General features: G+C 51.3%; 1 long non-coding RNA gene across 1 annotated transcript; it reads left to right on the plus strand.

The window, feature by feature from the left end:
- The first annotated feature begins 13,755 nt into the window (after positions 1 to 13,755).
- Positions 13,756 to 14,378, plus strand: LOC146764335 (uncharacterized). Its single transcript, XR_014950945.1, has 3 exons — positions 13,756 to 13,911; positions 14,114 to 14,185; positions 14,273 to 14,378. It is a non-coding gene; the product is annotated as an uncharacterized LOC146764335 (long non-coding RNA).
- Positions 14,379 to 16,864: the final 2,486 nt, after the last annotated feature.

The following is a 16,864-nucleotide window of genomic DNA, read 5'->3' on the forward strand; positions in this document are numbered from 1 at the left end:
ATCCCACGACCACCAAGAGGCAGAAAACGACCACCTAGCAACAGAGTGCGCCTGCGCAGAAAAGACACCAGAACGTCACACATCCGGAAGAGAAGACCCAATAAGTGGGGGGGGACGGGGGACGAAGGCGCGGTAGTTGGAATGACTGCCGCCCAGCGCAGCGCTGATTTGCTTTCGTTTTCTACCATTAATAAATCTTTTTAATTGGATTAGAAAGCCTATTGTGCTCGTTCATAACACTGTCACAATAAACTGAGACTTGATGATCATGATATCATGAGTCTTGTCTCCCGCGGCATCCCTCCTACAACTGGCGCCCGAAAGCAGGGACCTGATCCGAGCCTAAGGTGAGAGAGGTGCTGCGTTGGGGTTCGGGTCCTGCGGCTGGAAGGACGGCGAAAATAAAGAGAAGAGGCGAAACGCTCTGCTCCGCGCCCTGAGTGACCACAGCGGCGAGCTCAGCCGATACGTGCTGCCGAAGCCTGAAGGAGCCAGCAACGGTACCGACGTAATCATGGAAAGGCAAGCAGCATATGATTTATTTAGTGCTTCTCTTAGAAAAAGGCAGATTAGGGGGATTGACTTAGATAAGGATCTCCCTTCGCTATTGCATCATGCTGAGTCTTACGGCTTTTTCGTTAACCCCCATAGTGTTCATGAACTTTCAGAATGGAGAAGATATAGGGATAAGTTGTGGGAATTAGTGTTAGATGAGGATAAACCGGGCAAGAAAATGAGTAAACTTTGGAGAGTGGTTGATAACGAATTGTTAATGTGTCAGGCAGAAAAGAGGGCGGTAGAAGTGATACGGACAGCTCTGGAGAAAAATAAGGAATGTAAACCCTCGCTTCTCTCCAGTGAGCCAAACCCTCCGGTTCTCACAAATTTTCCCATTCCCATCTCTGCTTCTGAAATGCCTGTACCTCCCATAGACACTAGTAGCATTGAGGTGCTGGAAATTGAGATCCAAATTGCTTTATGGCAACGGGACTGGGATCCCAAATTCACTTTTTGTGAACGGGAATCAGGTAGAACAGAGCAAAAGTCTCCAGACTCCAAATTGGGCCGTTCCCAACGGGAGGAAAAATACTTTTCGCATTGTTGTTTGTTTGTGAGAGTCCGCTGGAGCATGAAGACCTCGGCGTTCACGAGGAACCCAAACGGCGGGTGTGGACGTGGCCGAGGCCGGGAGCTGGAGCGGGAGTGCTGCCTTGCCGAAGAAAAGTGAGCGCAGCAACCCGCGGAGGTTGGAGGTTGGCAGAACTAAGGCAGCGGGCTGCGGCAGTGAGCACCGGCCAGCCGCCCGGGCGGAGCGCAGAAGCGGCAGCGCGGAGCTGCAGGCGCAGGGCCAGACAGAGTGGGTACGGCCAGCACCGAGCCGGAGGCGAGCCCGGTGCGGAGTGGACATCAGCCGAGAGACGGAAGGCTCCTTGTTGCCGAGCAGCAGCGCAAGGGGGGAGAGGGGCGTTCCTGGGGCTCAGCCGCACTGGAGTCGAAGCAGGCGGGGCGCGGCCGTGGCGGGGGTGTCTCTTCTCCCATCCACAAGGTGATGCAACAAGGACGGGAGCGAGGTGGTGCCGCCCCTCATCTCCCCGCAGCGCCCAGCAATGGCGGCGGAGATGGCGGCACAGTCCTGGTTGCCATGGCAGCGACAACGCCGAGAGCAGCAGCGCCACCGGTGGCGGGATCGCAACACTACAGCAAAAATTTCAACAGCATCTTCCCAATTTCTTACAAGAGTCAGAAGACGTAATGAAAAAGTACAGCAGGACCGAGTGTTTTCCAAGATACCAAGAAGGATGAACATTATGTCAATCAATGTTATTTCAAATATGATATGGATGAAAATCACTGTATAAAGATAAAAATGTTAGTAATGATTTAATTACCAAAAATGTCTCTAAAAACAAAGAGTTGAGGAAATGTCATCTGATGGAATTTTCGTATTGATTTTGTAATCTCTGTCTTTGGGTTTTTATAGATAATAATATAAGTAATAATGATTTTTAAGTTTTATAGATAATACGATAAATAGTGATTGTTAAGTTTTTGTAGGTAATGATAAGTAGTGATTGTTAGTAATGTTATATGAGTGCTTTAAAAGGATTGTCTTAAACTATTTTAAACAATAGGTTGATCATAAAATGTGAGTTGTCTGATTTTTGTGATAAGAATTATTATTAAGGTATTAAGGTATTAAGGCGTTGTTATAGTATTTACAGTCAGTTTTCATATGTTTTATTGTCTCTTTAGGTGATTGATTACAAGATGTTTTTTCAGGATCCTGTGTTTTTGATTTTTTAACTACTCATGTGTTTTCTTTATCCAATCTTTTATGCAGCTGCAATTCATCTTCCTTTAAAAATTCATTATCCAAATTTTAATTCAAAATTTCAGACTTCAAATTTTCAGATTTCTGAAGAAAGGGTTTGTTATATTTAGAGAATTTTTATCTTGAAAGAGATTTTTGGACAGGTTCAATTATTTGATAGTTTGATAAATTTTTAATAGTAAGGTTTTTTACTTATAACTGTTATTTCTATGACTTTTGTTTTATAATGTGTTAAAACATATCCTCCAATTAGAGTTTGAGCTCTGGCCAAGCTCTGGCTCTACGTGGATGTTGTGATTGACCCAGGTGTTTTCTGCATCAAAAAGTATTCAAGTCCTTTTGGCTTAACAATTTGACCATATAGGGCAGCTGAGCCTCAAAAGGAGTTTTGGAGAAACATGATCCGGACATGTTTTATCCAAATCTCTGTTGTTTTAAGGTTTATCAGCTGCTTCAGACTCTGGGATGACAATTTGATAGTGTAGCACTTGGTAATTGTGATTTTATATGTAATATTAATTGTGTATTATCTGATTGATTTTTATTTGCTGTTAGTTTCTTTACTATATGCACTGTTTTGTTCTTGATGTTTTTTCATGTTTATAACAAAAATGTTGATATTTCCATTTCTTCATGCAAATGTTAGGAAACAGAATTGAGAGAGGACCCTCCAGTCCCTGTGGGGGGTGTTGAGTTTGTTTGTGTTTTAGCAGGTGCAGAATCTAGACAGATTTCAGTGAAGAATGTTAAATGTATCAATTTCAAGAGAACACTAATCTCTCCGCAAGTAAATCAGAGGATGCACATCAAAAGTGGATTGTGCAAAGATTTGTGTTTCACCCACAGAAGATTGTGGACTTTGGGTTTTTTCATAAGTGTGTTTTTAATTATGTTATAGACTTTTTTACTAAGTTTTAATGAGTTTTAGTAATGCCTGTGATTTTTCTGTTCATTTTGCCATTGCTTTTCAATGGCAAAAGAAAAAGAGGGACAATCAATTAGATAATCAAAAGCATAACATTAAGTTTATCATAAATGTAGTTTGTATTTAGAATTAAGTTTGTTCCTTTCATGTTAAACAGAACAATCAAAAACCTGAGAAATATGAAGTGGGGTGCACTTCTGTAAAACTAACCTCATTTTTCACCCCACGAGTTGCTTCAGTGCAAGCTGTCACACAATTAAAAATCCTAGCCTACTGGACAAAAAAATAAATTAGTATTCCATCTAAAATATTAAGTGAGCTTGCCACAAATATAAGTAGTATCTGTCATGGAGTTCTGCAAAACAGAGCAGCTACCACTAATTTACTTCTTCTAGCCCAAGGTCATAGTTGTGAAGAATTTGAAGGAATGTGCTGTATGAACTTATCTGATCACTCTACATCTATCCATAAGCAAATACGAAAATTGACCGAGCTAACTCAACAGTTAAAGGTAGAGGATAGATTAGGTTTAAAAAGATAGCTAAAAGGATTGGGGATCAGACCATAGTTAAGAGACATTATCAAATACGGCATAATAGTTCTAAGCATAATTGTGATACTTTTGCTTGTTTTGCCCTGTGTGTTTACTTGCTTGCAAGGCTTGATGCAGCAGCTTTTGCAGAAAATGCTGAATGCACACCTTCTTGTACAAAAAGAAAACGGGGGAGATGAAGAGAGCTTGACAGAGGAATGGTTGTACAACAGGGGACATGATACTGTAAAATTAATCCAAGTAGGGAGGGCTACGTGACTGCTGCAAAGTTCGCATGACCCTGCAGAGTAGATGGTGTGCAGAAAGCAGGATATTGAAACTGCTTGGTATGTAGAAATAGATAGAGAAGAACAAAGAAGTGCTAAGCTGTTCTAACTGCAAGGCCAGCTGGACAGGCAAGTATCATTCACAAAGATACTTTTAAGATAATAGTACAAGTCACATAGCAACCAATCATGAGCTCGGCTTTTGCAATATGTATGAGCTAATTAACAAACATATATAAACTGTGTAATCTGTCACAATAAACTGAGACTTGATGATCATGATAGCATGAGTCTTGTCTCCCGCGGCACCCTCCAACAACTGGCGCCCGAACAGGGACCTCATCTGAGCCAAAGGTGAGAGAGGTGCTGCGTTGGAGTTCGGGTCCTGCAGCTGGAAGGATGGCGAAAATACAGAGAAGAGGCAAAACGCTCTGCTCCGCGCAGACTGTAAATACTCCCGGCAGCAGCCAAAGCTGGAGGAACCTGGGCTTCCAGGCCTCTGGAGCTCATTGCCAGCCCCGGGGAATCGGGACTCTGCACCAACGTCCCTCCTGCTGCAGCTGCTCCCGCAGCCGCCCTGAGGGCCCAGAGGCCCCAGGCACAGGAGCAGCCCCAAGCAGGAGCCCTGCTGCCAGCCCAGGGCCAGAGCCAGACCTGGCTCCCGGCTGGGCAGGGGCTGCACTGGGTCCTGACAGGGCCTGGCTCTGTCCCCTGGGGCTGGGGGAGCTGTCCCAGGGCAGAGAGGGCCAGGGCTGGCAGGGGCTGCTCAGGGATGGGTTTGGCCCCTGTCCCTCCAGCAGCCACGGCCCAAGCAGCTGCGCTGGCCCCAGGCTCTCCTGCCAGCCTGCTGGGCTGTATTGGGTGGCAGGGAGCCTGCTCAGAGCTGTCCCCTGCTCGCTGGGGCCTCGAGGGGCAGCTGTGCAGCTGGGCCAAGGTGTGCCAGCCGCTCCAGCCGTGCTGGGGAGCCCTGCCAGCTTTGGGCCCTGGTGTGCACGAGGGTCCCTGTTGCAGTGTGATTTCATGGTTTAACCCTGAACCCCGGGTTTCTCCCCTGATCATTTCCTCCCAGGTGTGTCAGTCACTCCTCCTTTCCCCAATCTGACCCCTGCCAAGCACTGTCTGTCACTTCTGGAATTCCAGAAGGGCATTGAGTGATTGGGCAGATTCAAAAGATGTCCTCTACCCCTTGGGACTGTGGACCATCCAGGTGTCCTTTGTCCCCTGAGACCTCCTCTCCCGTTCCTGGTTGTTGGGCTCCCTTACCCCTTCCCTCCTCCCCTCCCTCAGGTAAAAGAGTCAGCAACTGTGGCAAGCACATTTCTCTCCCTCTCAGTATTTTTCATAGATGTGCACAGAGAGAAATGAAAGAGAAAACAATTTCTATTTCTGCTCCTTGTTTTTCCTATGTGGAATGTGTTTGGAGAATTGTTTACCTGGAGTGAGTGCTTGATTGGATTCTGGTGAGGATCATTTGAGCCTGATGGCAAATCCAATCCAATCCAATCCAATCCAATCCAATCCAATCCAATCCAGTCCACATGTGTCTGGACTCTCGAGAGAGGGTCACAAGTTGTGTTAGAGTTAGGAAAAGGAGTATGTAGTTTTAGTCTCTTCCTTTTTATATGGTATTGTTATAAATGAAAATTTATTCATCCAAATTAAAAATAAAAATAATTTTATTAGTGGTCAAATTCTATCTAGCCAGCCATGGAAAAAACCCAAAACAACACAGTGCCGAGCCCAGGTATCGACCCTGGGTGTGCAACAAGGAGTTAGCCTCAGGAGAGGTTTTTCCCCTATGCCCACACACCTCCATCCTGGTACAAGCAGATTTTATGGGGAAAATTCCGCCTGAGGCCAAGATTTCAGCAATCAGTCTTTTCTTCCATTCAGAGTCCATAGGTTAATAAGATTTTCTTTTTCAGTGATGAGGAAGAACAATTCAGTGTCCAGAGTTGTTGAATCCCTTGATGAAATTTACAGGAGCGCTGCATTCACATGTATGTGCCCGAGGATTTCCATGACATCCATCCCGGGTCATTCAGGCGATGATCAGCACCTGGGGTCCCGTATCTCTCCAGACATGGCTCATCTCCTGGCCGAGCTGCACCTTCTTACTTGTAAATCAGTTTCCAATATACACCCTGTCTCGCCTGTGAGGGTGGAGGCGGGGATAATACAAACGAGCATAATCTAACAAGCATCCAATATTACACATTTCATTCAAGGAATGGCGCAAATCATGTTTACTACACATAGCAGTATATTAATGTATATTAGCCACAATTATAATAAAGAAATCAGTCAGCCTTCTGAATTGAGTCAGACATTGTCATTTCTTCCCATTGGGTTCACCTGCATTTACAATAAGCAACCATTCAGTCGGGGAGTTCTGTTGGAGCAGTTGCTGGATTCAGAGTCCCGCAGGCCAGAATAAAAGCTCTGGATTAAAACCCTCCATCAGAACTGACTCTTTCCCTTCATTTTCACTTCAAAAGCTTCTCCAGCAGATAGAATCCTGAGGGAGCGGACCCTCTATGAGAGGAAGCTCCATCCCGCCGCCACCGGAGCTCTGGCATGCCTGGATTTGTCTCCTTGTGCCCAGCTGAAACATCCAGCTAGCCAAAAGTGTCTCTGGGGTGAGAGACCACAGTTGCCGCTATTTGGATCAGCCGAAGGGGCCAGACAAGCCAAGGCATGTCCCATCCTCATTATTGGCAATACCAATAGGTCCCAGTGTGCCACTGGCAGCTGGGGCCTCAGCCACCTCCTCTCCCCACAGCAGCGCCTGTGCAGCCTCACAAGATTGGACAAAATCTTCACTTGCAGAGACCTGTACCTGCCATCAGCCATCCCCAAGCCAGGTTCCAAGATCTCGTCCACAGCTGCATTATCAGCTTGTGTCTGGGGCATGGTGACACCACCCAGAACAGGACCCTCTGTCCCCGAAGGTGCTGGCCCTGGTGTCTGGCCAGGACTGAAGGGAGGCCCCTCCTGCCAGGGAAGGGCTTGAGCAACATCTTTGGGCTTCAGCTCAGGTGGTGCTACCACCAGCACTGGTGGAGCTGCTAGTCTGGGCACAGCCAGGGGTGGGCAGGCAGCGGCTGGGCAGGGGCTCCTGGGACACCATGTTTTGGCTTTGCTTTTCATTTTAGAAATTACAAATTTTTAGAAAGAAAACCCCAAAAATTTCTTCAGTTTTTCCATAGTACTTTAAGAATTTTCAAAGTAGTTTTAAAATTTAGAAAAACTTAGAACATTTTTACACTTCTAGAGTAAAAATTAGAATTACATTTAATTGGTCATATTTACTCTGGGAAGAACTGAGACAACCCATGGCACCTAGTCTACTGGAGAGGCTCTTTTCCCACTGCAGATTTGTACCTAGCCACAACAACTAATGTAAAACCTTTTCCCTGATGTTTTCCAGGATTTCTGACAAGCTCGCCTCTTAATCTTCAGAGGCAAACTTTGAGCACAGTGGGAATCTCCTGCTGTGCAGGTAGGGCTCCTCTTTTTATCTTGGTTTAGGGCAAATTTGGGAGATGACCTCCAAAGGGGTTCCTGAGAAAACAGCAGCCCTGCCCCCAGCTAGTTTGGGAAAAATATTTTTTTGAGAAAAGTGGAAAAAACCTCTATATTTAACAGGCAAAGCATTCACCATCAGGAAAAAAAAAAAAAAAAAAAAAAAAGAACATTATTAAACAATAAAACCTCTCGCCACATAGAAGAAATTACAAACTCAGAAAGTCCCCTCTGTGGGCTGTGGCTCTGCAAACTCATTCTGTTATCAGTCCCTCTGGCCCTGGAAATGCCGCAGCCCAGGCCCAGCCTGGTGGGCCACAGGTGTGAGCTGCTGGGGCTCTTCTGGGTGTTCAGTCCAGAGCAGGTTTAAACAGTTCCATGAAAAAAGAAAAATCACAGTCCAGAGAAATTCCCTTCCTCAGCTAGCTAAATACTAACTAAAAAGCAAAGGAGAGCTCTATCCTGCTGTCTTGTCTGTCCACAGACAGCAGAGTCCAGGAGAAGGATGTGGGGGAGCAAGTGCAGTTTCTGACAATAAACTCTGCGCTTCTTCTTGCCTCCCCCTTCACTCTTGGAACCAGTTTTAAAGGTGCAAAACTTATTTCTGGGCTGAACTGACAAATGGGGATATAAGCATCATAAAGGCACCCAGGGACAGTGTCCCAGCTGCAACTGGGGCCTCAGCTACCTCCTCTCTCAGCAACTGCTCCTCTGAATGGGGCAAAGAATTCCAAGAACGGCCAAACATCTCAGTCAGGGACACATCTGCCCTCATTTCCCATCTCCATGCCCATGCCTGATGTCCCTGTCACAGCTGCATTACCAGCTTGTTGCTCTGCAGATGCTGCCTCCACCCAAACAAAACCCTGTGTCCCTGAAGGTTTTTCTGAGCAATGGCCCTTGGATGAAGCAAAACCTTTACAGTCAGGGCAGTCCATTTGTACAGAAGGGGGTACACTCTGGGGGTACAGCTAAGAGCATGAGGTCACAGAGGGCTCTGGGTCACAGCAGGCTGAGGTCACAGCGGGCTCTGAGGTCACAGAGGTCCCAGAGCCCCGTGGCTGCACAGCACCACAAGGCCCGAGCAGGCAGTGCTGGAGCACAACTGCTGCGGCAGCAGCGGCGGTGGCAGCAGTGGTGCTGACATTGGGACAGCGGCCTCAGGACAGTGGTGGCAGCGAGAGCGGCGGGACTGGCACAGTGCAAGGCACCATGGCCCTTGCTCTGCGCCTCCTCCTCCTGCTGCTCCTGGCCGTGGCCCTGCCTGCCAGGGCTGCCCAGGCTGCCCCGCTGCAAGCACGGGGAGCAGGTGAGCCGGCAGCCTGGCTGCCCTTTCCGAGGACAGCGCTCCCTGCTCCCCAGGAAGCGCTGGGGATGGTTTTCCCGTGGGCTTTCGGGAGGGTTTCCTCTGTAGGAGGGAGAGAACCCCCCCATGGGCCCTGGGCAGCCCCATTTTCCTCTCCAGGGATGTTACACAGGACAGGGAAAGAGGGTGGAGAGTGACCAGGAGCCAGCCCAGAGCTCCCCAGGCCCCTGTGCATCTTTGGCCTTGCCCATTGCCACCTGGCTTCCACAGCCTTATTGATCCCCTTGCAGTGCCCAGTTCCCGGAGGCAAAAGGGGATTCCAGCACAATGGAAATGGGTCTGGTCTCTGCTTCCCTCTAGATTTGGATCGCGACTTGAATGATTTGCAAGTGCTGGTGAATGACACGTTAAAGATCTTGGAAAATGCTGAAGGCAAGTTCTGCATTTCCCTTTTTCCTGACAGCATAATCAGTATCAAGGTGGCAAGAACTCACACATGCCATTTTTGTTGAAAGTTGAAGAATGCTGAAAACTTTTCCCTGCTCCCCTTCTGGAGCCCTGAGTGATCCCACAGGACCACTGTCAGTGGGAGGAAGGAGCATTTAGCTGTTCATCTTCCTCCCATGTGCAATGCCAGCGTGTCCTTCCATGTGCTCTGCGCAGCCACAGAGAAGAGCAGAGAGGGAAGGGGCAGAGCCCAGGGCTGGGCCCTGGGGCTGAGCCTTGGTGCAGCCTGAGGATCTCCTACATTGCCACAGGAGATGTTTTGTCCTGCCTTTCTTTGCAGCTGAACCTGTTGGTGAAGGTGGTGCAGCTTCCCCACCCATACGCATTACTGAGCCTCTGGGAGATGCTGAGGGTAGGTCAAGGCCTTTCCTGCTGTGAGAGCTGCCAGCTCAGAGCCCAAAGCTCGGCCAGGGGGGCATCGCTGCAGGTGCCAGGACAGAATCATGCACGTGTGTGCCCTCGCCCTGGGCCATCCCCTCACTGCTCCTGCGGCTCAGTGCTGCCCGTGCCGATCTGCAGAGATGACAGAAGCTTCTGTGGCTGTTGAGTTACAGGTGTGGCTGCCGGGAGGACTTTCCTGGGTCCTTTGCTGATTACTACCCACAAGCCCAGCTCCCATCGCAGGGGTGAGTAGTGTGTCCCTGCTGATCCCGCAGGCTGGGCACTGGTATTGTGGGATCCATTCCTGGGAAATGGCATTGTTTTGCTCTAAGGTCCTCCAACAGGAAAGAACAAAGCTACAGGATGCAAGAAACCCCTTGAGCCATCCGAAAACATGAGGCAAATGCTGAAGGAAATGCTTCAGGCAGGACAAGGTGGGTGCATTTCCCTCACCCTTCCCCTGGGACTCAGCAGCTGGGAGCTTTCTCTGCACATCTGGACAGGCCGTGCCTGGCACAGTGGGAAGGGATCCATGGCAGCCTCACTGCCCCACTGCTGCTCTCATGCCCTGCAGGGCTGTTTCCCAGGCTGGCCTGGCTGCAGCTTCTCCCCAGCCTCTGCAGGAAGGCATTTGGCACCAGCAGACAGGGAGCCCAACTTCACCACAGCCCATGCCCACCCTGAGTTCCTCTGCAATTTCCCACTCTCAAGGCCGATTAGGAGAGGTGGCGATTTGGAGGAGGGAGTGGGTCGTAGCCTACCCAGAAATTTTATAGAGATTTCCTGATCCTTAACCATGCTTGCCTTTGACAAGCATTGCCTCCTGAAGATGCCAACTCCACTATGTGGAACAGCCCCGCCTGTGTCTTTTCTTTTCTCCAGAAGTGGATGTAGAAGCTGGTCTGAAGGCCGCATTTCCCAGAGGAAGCAGTGGCTCATTGGCAGCCTCTGCTGCAGGAAGGGAGTTGCTGCCAGGCACAGTCACAGGAGGTAATTGCTGTGCCTCTGGGCTTGCGCCCTGCTGAGGCTTGAGCTGCCCTCTCTGCTGCTTGGCAGTGCGGGCACAGCTCAGACAGGGCTGGCACAGCCCAGAGGAATTATTATGCTCAGGGCACTCGGGTACTGAGCAGTCCTGCTGGGGTCCCTCCGTGGGAGACACGTCCCGAGACCTGGGAGCGACTGCACGGGGTGCCCATGGTGGGGAAAGGGCAGAGGGTGAGAGCAAGGCTCCAGGGTGTCCTGTAAAAGCTCTGCCATCTCCCGTTGTGACAGGGGAGCTGTTTCAGCCGAAGGATGATGGGCAGTTGGTAGGACAGGAGGGAGGGAGGGAGTTAGGAAGGGATATTTGCAGCACTGCCTGCTGCAGTTTTCCCCAGGGATTAAAGAGAGTTTCCTCTGTGCAAATGAAACATCCCCATGGGCCCCCTGCTGCTCCAGTTTCCTCTCCAGGGATGTTGCACAGGGCCTGCAAAGTGGATGGGGATTGATCAGGAGCCAGCCCAGAGCTCCCAAGACCCCTCTGCAGCATCAGCCTTATCCTTTCACATCAGGCTCCCACGACCTTCCCCAACCTCCTTGGAGAGCCCCTTCCCTGAGGCAGAAGGGGATCCCAGCACACCATGGAAATGCTTCTGATCTTTGCTTCTGTATAGACTGGGAGCGTGAAATGGCTTATCTGGGAGGCCTAGCACAAGACAGTTTGAAATCCTTGGAGAATTTTGGAGGCAAACTCTCAATGTCTCTCTTCCTGAAGGAACAATCAATGTCCATTTTGCAAGAGCTCAATCATGTGCCATTCCCTTAAGAGCCTGAAGGTTGTTGAGATTGGGAAGCCCTGACCTGCTCCCTTCTAGAGCCCTGAGTGATCCCACAGGATCACTGTCAGTGGGAGGAAGGAGCATTTAGCTGTCAGTTTTCTTCCTGTGTGCAATGCCAGTTTGTCCTTCCGTGTGCTCTGTGCAGCCACAGAGAAGAGCAGAGAGGGAAGGAGCCGAGCCCAGGGCTGTGCCCTGGGGCTGAACCTTGGCTGCAACCTGAGGATCTCCTACAGTGTCATCACAGGAGATGTTCTGTCCTGCCTTTCTTTGCAGATAACCCTGCTAGTGAAAGTGATCTGGCTTCCCAACCCACGTTCAGGATGGAGCCTCTGGGAAATGCTGAGGGTAGGTCAAGGCCTTTCCCCCTGTGAGAGCTGCCAGCTCAGAGCCCAAAGCTCGGCCAGAGGGGCATCGCTGCAGGTGCCAGGACAGAATCATGCACGTGTGTGCCCTTGCCCTGGGCTATCCCCTCACTGCTCCTGCGGCTCAGTGCTGCCCGTGCCGATCTGCAGAGATGACAGAAGCTTCTGTGGCTGTTGAGTTACAGGTGTGGCTGCCGGGAGGACTTTCCTGGGTCCTTTGGTGGATGTTGCTCACAAGCCCAGCTCCCATTGCAGGGGTGAGTAGTGTGTCCCTGCTGATCCCACAGGCTGGGCACTGGTTTTGTGGGATCCATTCCTAGGAATTGGCATTGTTTTGCTCTAAGGTCCTCCGACAGGAAAGAACAAAGCTACAGGATGCAAGAAACCCCATGAGCCATCCAAAAACATGAGGCAAATGCTGAAGGAAATGCTTCAGGCAGGACAAGGTGGGTGCATTTCCTCAGCCATCCCCTGGGACTCAGCAGCTGGGGGCTTTCCCTGCACATCTGGATAGGCCGTGCCTGGCACAGCGGGAAGGGATCCATGGCAGCCTCGCTGCCCCACTGCTGCTCTCATGCCCTGCAGGGCTGTTTCCCAGGCTGGCCTGGCTGCAGCTTCTCCCCAGCCTCTGCAGGAAGGCATTTGGCACCAGCTGACAGGGAGCCCCAACTTCGCCACGGGCCATGCACACCCTGATGTCCCCTGCAATTTCCCAGTCCCCAGAAGATCAGGAGGGCTGGCGGTTTGGAAAAGAGAGAGCCCTGTCACAGCCCCAGGAGCCTGGGCCTTTTCCTGATCCTTATCCATGTCTTTGACAAGGATTGCCTCCTGAAGTTTCCACCCCCCTGATGTGGAATGCTTCCATCTGATTCACCTGTGCCTCTTCCTTTCTCAAGGGATGGACAGAGACGCTCTATGGAAGGCAGCATTTCCTGAAGGAAGGGAGGAAATTCCAGGCATGGGCACAGGCACAGGAGGTAATTGCTGTGCTGGCCTCAGCCCTTGCTGAGACTGTGTGGCAGAAGCCCTTCTCCTAGGGCCTGACCTGTGTGAGAGGGTCTGACTGTTCCTTGGCCGGTCTGAGCTGACTGAGCAGAGATAGGCAGGAAGGAATAGTTGTGGCACTGCCTGCTGCACATTTCCTCAGGAAATTAGTGAGGGTTTCCTCTGTGTGAGTCAGAGAACCACCATGGGCCCCGGGCAGGTTCAGCAACCCCTCCAGGGATGTTGCACAGGGCCTGCAAAGAGGGTGGAGAGTGACCAGGAGCCAGTGCAGGGCTCTCCAGGCCCCTGTGCAGCTTTGGCCGTGGCCATTCACATCCGGCTCCCACTGCCTTACCTGACCCCCTTGCAGTGCCCATTTCCCAAAGGCAGAGGGAGATCCCAGAACACCATGGAAATGGTTCTGATCTTTGCTTCTGTATAGACTTGGGAGCGTGAAATGGCTTATCTGGGAGGCCTAGCACAAGACAGTTTGAAATCCTTGGAGAATTTTGGAGGCAAACTCTCAATGTCTCTCTTCCTGAAGGAACAATCAATGTCCATTTTGCAAGAGCTCAATCATGTGCCATTCCCTTAAGAGCCTGAAGGTTGTTGAGATTGGGAAGCCCTGCCCTGCTCCCTTCTAGAGCCCTGATTGATCCCACAGGATCACTGTCAGTGGGAGGAAGGAGCATTTAGCTGTCAGTTTTCTTCCTGTGTGCAATGCCAGTTTGTCCTTCCGTGTGCTCTGTGCAGCCACAGAGAAGAGCAGAGAGGGAAGGAGCCGAGCCCAGGGCTGGGCCCTGGGGCTGAGCCTTGGGTGCAGCCTGAGGATCTCCTACAGTGTCATCACAGGAGATGTTCTGTCCTGCCTTTCTTTGCAGATAACCCTGCTAGTGAAAGTGATCTGGCTTCCCAACCCACGTTCAGGATGGAGCCTCTGGGAGATGCTGAGGGTAGGTCAAGGCCTTTCCCCCTGTGAGAGCTGCCAGCTCAGAGCCCAAAGCTCGGCCAGAGGGGCATCGCTGCAGGTGCCAGGACAGAATCATGCACGTGTGTGCCCTTGCCCTGGGCCATGCCCTCACTGCTCCTGCGGCTCAGTGCTGCCCGTGCCAATCTGCAGAGATGACAGAAGCTCCTGTGGCTGTTGAGTTACAGGTGTGGCTGCCGGGAGGACTTTCCTGGGTCCTTTGGTGGATGTTGCTCGCAAGCCCAGCTCCCATCGCAGGGGTGAGTAGTGTGTCCCTGCTGATCCCACAGGCTGGGCACTGGTTTTGTGGGATCCATTCCTGGGAATTGGCATTGTTTTGCTCTAAGGTCCTCCGACAGGAAAGAACAAAGCTACAGGATGCAAGAAACCCCATGAGCCATCCAAAAACATGAGGCAAATGCTGAAGGAAATGCTTCAGGCAGGACAAGGTGGGTGCATTTCCTCAGCCATCCCCTGGGACTCAGCAGCTGGGGGCTTTCCCTGCACATCTGGATAGGCCGTGCCTGGCACAGCGGGAAGGGATCCATGGCAGCCTCGCTGCCCCACTGCTGCTCTCATGCCCTGCAGGGCTGTTTCCCAGGCTGGCCTGGCTGCAGCTTCTCCCCAGCCTCTGCAGGAAGGCATTTGGCACCAGCTGACAGGGAGCCCCAACTTCGCCACGGGCCACGCACACCCTGATGTCCCCTGCAATTTCCCAGTCCCCAGAAGATCAGGAGGGCTGGCGGTTTGGAAAAGAGAGAGCCCTGTCACAGCCCCAGGAGCCTGGGCCTTTTCCTGATCCCTATCCATGTCTTTGACAAGGATTGCCTCCTGAAGTTTCCACCCCCCTGATGTGGAATGCTTCCATCTGATTCACCTGTGCCTCTTCCTTTCTCAAGGGATGGACAGAGACGCTCTATGGAAGGCAGCATTTCCTGAAGGAAGGGAGGAAATTCCAGGCATGGGCACAGGCACAGGAGGTAATTGCTGTGCTGGCTCAGCCCTTGCTGAGACTGTGTGGCAGAAGCTCTTTTCCAAGGCCCTGACCTGTGTGAGAGGGTCTGACTGTTCCTTGGCCGGTCTGAGCTGACTGAGCAGAGATAGGCAGGAAGGAATAGTTGTGGCACTGCCTGCTGCACATTTCCTCAGGAAATTAGTGAGGGTTTCCTCTGTGTGAGTCAGAGAACCACCATGGGCCCCGGGCAGGTTCAGCAACCCCTCCAGGGATGTTGCACAGGGCCTGCAAAGAGGGTGGAGAGTGACCAGGAGCCAGTGCAGGGCTCTCCAGGCCCCTGTGCAGCTTTGGCCGTGGCCATTCACGTCCGGCTCCCACTGCCTTACCTGACCCCCTTGCAGTGCCCATTTCCCAAAGGCAGAGGGAGATCCCAGAACACCATGGAAATGGTTCTGATCTGTGCTTCTGTATAGACTTGGGAGCGTGAAATGGCTTATCTGGGAGGCCTAGCACAAGACAGTTTGAAATCCTTGGAGAATTTTGGAGGCAAACTCTCAATGTCTCTCTTCCTGAAGGAACAATCAATGTCCATTTTGCAAGAGCTCAATCATGTGCCATTCCCTTAAGAGCCTGAAGGTTGTTGAGATTGGGAAGCCCTGCCCTGCTCCCTTCTAGAGCCCTGATTGATCCCACAGGATCACTGTCAGTGGGAGGAAGGAGCATTTAGCTGTCAGTTTTCTTCCTGTGTGCAATGCCAGTTTGTCCTTCCGTGTGCTCTGTGCAGCCACAGAGAAGAGCAGAGAGGGAAGGAGCCGAGCCCAGGGCTGTGCCCTGGGGCTGAACCTTGGCTGCAACCTGAGGATCTCCTACAGTGTCATCACAGGAGATGTTCTGTCCTGCCTTTCTTTGCAGATAACCCTGCTAGTGAAAGTGATCTGGCTTCCCAACCCACGTTCAGGATGGAGCCTCTGGGAGATGCTGAGGGTAGGTCAAGGCCTTTCCCCCTGTGAGAGCTGCCAGCTCAGAGCCCAAAGCTCGGCCAGAGGGGCATCACTGCAGGTGCCAGGACAGAATCATGCACGTGTGTGCCCTCGCCCTGGGCCATGCCCTCACTGCTCCTGCGGCTCAGTGCTGCCCGTGCCAATCTGCAGAGATGACAGAAGCTTCTGTGGCTGTTGAGTTACAGGTGTGGCTGCCGGGAGGACTTTCCCAGGTCCTTTGGTGGATGTTGCTCGCAAGCCCAGCTCCCATCGCAGGGGTGAGTAGTGTGTCCCTGCTGATCCCACAGGCTGGGCACTGGTTTTGTGGGATCCATTCCTGGGAATTGACATTGTTTTGCTCTAAGGTCCTCCGACAGGAAAGAACAAAGCTACAGGATGCAAGAAACCCCATGAGCCATCCAAAAACATGAGGCAAATGCTGAAGGAAATGCTTCAGGCAGGACAAGGTGGGTGCATTTCCTCAGCCATCCCCTGGGACTCAGCAGCTGGGGGCTTTCCCTGCACATCTGGATAGGCCGTGCCTGGCACAGCGGGAAGGGATCCATGGCAGCCTCGCTGCCCCACTGCTGCTCTCATGCCCTGCAGGGCTGTTTCCCAGGCTGGCCTGGCTGCAGCTTCTCCCCAGCCTCTGCAGGAAGGCATTTGGCACCAGCTGACAGGGAGCCCCAACTTCGCCACGGGCCACGCACACCCTGATGTCCCCTGCAATTTCCCAGTCCCCAGAAGATCAGGAGGGCTGGCGGTTTGGAAAAGAGAGAGCCCTGTCACAGCCCCAGGAGCCTGGGCCTTTTCCTGATCCTTATCCATGTCTTTGACAAGGATTGCCTCCTGAAGTTTCCACCCCCCTGATGTGGAATGCTTCCATCTGATTCACCTGTGCCTCTTCCTTTCTCAAGGGATGGACAGAGACGCTCTATGGAAGGCAGCATTTCCTGAAGGAAGGGAGGAAATTCCAGGCATGGGCACAGGCACAGGAGGTAATT

This window comes from Lonchura striata, chromosome 35 (genome assembly GCF_050655825.1).
Source record: "Lonchura striata isolate lonStrDom1 chromosome 35, ASM5065582v1, whole genome shotgun sequence".
Lineage (NCBI taxonomy): Eukaryota > Metazoa > Chordata > Aves > Passeriformes > Estrildidae > Lonchura > Lonchura striata.